Here is a 3767-nt window from a genome sequence, read left to right as displayed (position 1 = left end):
CCTAGTTTTACTTATTGTTTTTGATACAGGGTCTTGCTAAGTCTTTGATCATCTAGGTTGGGCTTGAGCCAGTGATCTCCCTGTCTCAGCCTTCTAAAATGTTGGAATTACAGGCCTGCATTACCCGGTAGAAGTACATACTTTAAAAAAATAATTTTGCTACATGGCAAGTTATCATTTGAAAGAAGAATATTATAGTCTGCTAGTTATTTCATAAATACTAAAGAAATGACTAAAGCCAATGTACATTTTGATGAAGACTTTGGAGGAGGTACAATGACAACTCACATACAAACACACACAAATGTACTTAACCTCATAGGAAAAAATAGTGATGTAGATAGGTGGGATTAAAAATACTTTGAAAGGCTGAGGAGATAGTTCAGTGGTCTAAGTGCCTGACTGGCAAGCACAAGGACCCAAATTCAGTCCCCAGTACTGCCTGCCGAGCCTGTACTGGTATGATGGCACATGCCTGTAATCCCAGTGCTGGGGAGGCTGAGACAGAATGATCACTATGAGTCTGAGCTGCCTAGCAAGATCCTGTACCAAATACATAAATAAATAAGAGATTTAAAAAGTACATTGAAACTTACCTTTAAATTAATACATTTTGGTCACAAGTATTAGAATTAACTTTATAATTACGTTTTTTGCTGTTGGTAAAGATTCAAAAAATCAATTTTCATCTCTAACATTTTCCATAAGAATTTAAAAAGGAACTTACTTGCAATCTCATGTACAATAAGCACTATATTTATGTGGTTTTCATCATTTAATTCTTAGAATTAGGAATGGGGTAGTATTACTTTCCCCATTTGTCTTAAAATGAGTGTCTCATAAATGTAAGATTTGAACACAAATATGAAAATGATGATTCTAGAAATCTGGAATAGATTTTTATATTAAATATCTTGACACAGGTGTGTTAGTGTGGGCCAGCTATTTTCTGACTGTGGGCACATGTATTCCAGAGGCCCAACACTTTGCATTCTCACAGCTCAGTTATCTGTCCTTCTGCACAAATGCAGTTGCCTCTGGAATGAATGTGGTGTATAAATACTGATTTCATTATCATTTGGGAATTTACCATGCGCTCTCTGAAGCTCTTCCACATTCTCTCCACTTCATGAGGGCTGGTTTTTATGCACGTGTCCAGAAGCCAAAGAGTGTACCTATCTCTGTACTTACGATAGCCTTCCGTGAGCTTAGCCAATCATTCATGTGACCTCTGAGTATGAAAGTGGAGTGAGCAGGAGAGAGACGCTGATCATACTGTGCTCTGGCACAGAGCCTGCAAGTTTTCTGGACCAGGAACATAGGGCAAGACTACACTAAACTCAGAGTCTCGCAGTCTTTTTTTTTTTTTTTTTTCTCAGAACTGGAGATTGAACTGAGGCCCTCGTGCTTGCCAGGCAAGCACTTATTCTACTGAGCTATCTCCCTGGCCCCTACCCAGTCTAATTCTATTGATATAGTTACAGCTGACCTGCCACCTTCCAAAGATATTTTATTTGCCTGCCAAGGAACTGGTGCAAAATGATTTGTGAACAATATCCCAGCATGCTTCTGATCAACCCCCAAATAGGACAGGAAAGCATCAAACAAGATTGGACTATCTATCAATGATATGCAAGAACACCAGCATAAAAAGCTTTTATGTCCATCTCAATTATTTAATGTCTGCCAGTTCAAAAGTGTATCATCTCTGCCCTGGTGTTAATAAACACTGACATCTAAAGTGAAATGAGCTATTTCCATCTCATTGGGAAATGGAAATGGAAATGTCAAAGGAACACGGAGAATAGAAGGGGAGAAATCCTAACACAGTAACATCTAATTAATAATGCAACTTAATACACCAGAGCAGGTTTTCTGGATGAGAAAGTGTTGATCAGAATGAGACTTCTCTCTGATGGTACAGACAGCCCAGCTGCAGAAGCTGTCTCTTTAGATGTTTTTTGACACCAGTTATTCTCTAAATTTTACTTTTATAGCAGTTGGAAAGCTATGCATGTTCTATATTGGAAGGGTCCATAGAGATCAAGTCGAATCCTTTTGTTCAACAGAATTAAAAATATATTCCAGAGAGAGGAGACAACAGGACAGAATCCAGACCTTCTGAGTCTCACTAGAGATCTTTCCACTTCTTGGCAAGGCCTCCTCAGGAAAGCACCCTGCCATCTGTAACTCATCTGTGTGGGTCATTCTCACACAGTGCTTAGTTGACAGGACATGCCAGTCCTGTGAGAGACAGGTCTAGTCTTTCTCAGGTTCCCAAACTCCTTGGATTATAGGCATAATCTAGTTCTATTATTTCTATAGTGTGTGATAATGACTACTTCTATTTTTTTCCTTTTTTGTCTCATTCTTTAAAAATAAAAGGTATTAGTATTTGCACTACTTTTCCTGTAAAGAAAAATTACTTTTTATTACTTTTGTGCCTTAAAACATTTTAACAAGAATTTCAGGTTTCAGGATATGACCATGGAGATGAGTTGACCAAACACTGAAGTTGGTAGTAGTGTTGGGGGGTGGGTGATGTCCATGATTTAAGGCCCAGCTGTCAGCTAATTGTCTATGCAGGTGCCAGAGTTGCTCAGGATAATGATGTGAGATGGGCCAGCACAGAGAAAAAGCTGAGAGCCAGACACTGATAGCTTCCAAAACAACAAAGAAATGGGCAGAGGTGGGAAGGTGTGGGAAACGAGAAGGTGAGGGTAAGGAGAGTTGCTCAGGTGGTCCTCCACAGTAGGTCAGCCAGATGGATGGCATGGATCTCAGGGGAGAACCAAAGAGTTACACTCTTGATCTTTCAGTGAGGCACTGATGAGGGCTGAATGTGGTCAGAGCCAGCGCTCCAGCAAGACAAGGGGGTTGAGTGGATACTTTGCTTGAAGGTTGCGGTACATAAAAGTTTTAAATTTTTTCTTATTTTTAAATACCCAGTGCATCACAGGAAAAATACACCAAGCCTGGTATGTACAGGATAACAAACAACTCTAAACCACATGGCTGTGTAATTGTCGATTTGTTAAAGAAATAGTATAATTTTGGCATTCTGACAGTATTTTGTGTGTGTTCCCTCCTTACCGGCTCCCTTTCTCTAAAATTAACTACTATTCTGACATTCAGGGTGATTATTTCCCCCCTGGCCTTTCTAGTTATTAATTTTTTAAAATTTTACTTTCCTCGCTACTCATTTGGAAATCATTATCACCTTTCATAATGATAACTTGCACCCATATTTTATGAAAGCCTAGCATTATTTTTCTCAATGACAACTAAAAATTTAGGAGACTTTAATGCCAAGTGCAGTGGTGCACACTTGTCCTGCCAGCTATGCGGGAGGAGGCTGAGCATGAGCATTACAAATTTAGAGACAGCCTGATCAACTTACTGAAATCCTACTTTAAAAGGGGGGGCACTGGGGTGTGCTCAGTGGTCCAGTGCTTGCTGAGCATGTGTGAGATCTGGGGCTCAATCCCTGGTACTGAAACAACAATTAGGTACTTCATTCCATCTGCTGTTTTCCTAGCGATATGCTTTTGCTCTTCTGTACTTTAATTCTACATACTTTAAAAGCACCAAGACATCATCACTACGCTGGTGTTCATTTTGCTTTCCACGTATGCAACTTTTTTTTTGCTCCTATTTTCCTTATAGCTCAGAATTCTTACTTACAATCCTATTAGTGTGAAAAACATATTCTTTTTAAAAATTTTATTTTGAAGAGTAATAACAAAAGCAAGACCAAAAATCAGAAA

This window comes from Octodon degus, unplaced genomic scaffold, assembly GCF_000260255.1.
Source record: "Octodon degus isolate 3935 unplaced genomic scaffold, OctDeg1.0 scaffold00115, whole genome shotgun sequence".
Classification (NCBI taxonomy): Eukaryota; Metazoa; Chordata; class Mammalia; order Rodentia; family Octodontidae; genus Octodon; species Octodon degus.
This window is presented reverse-complemented; position numbering follows the sequence as displayed.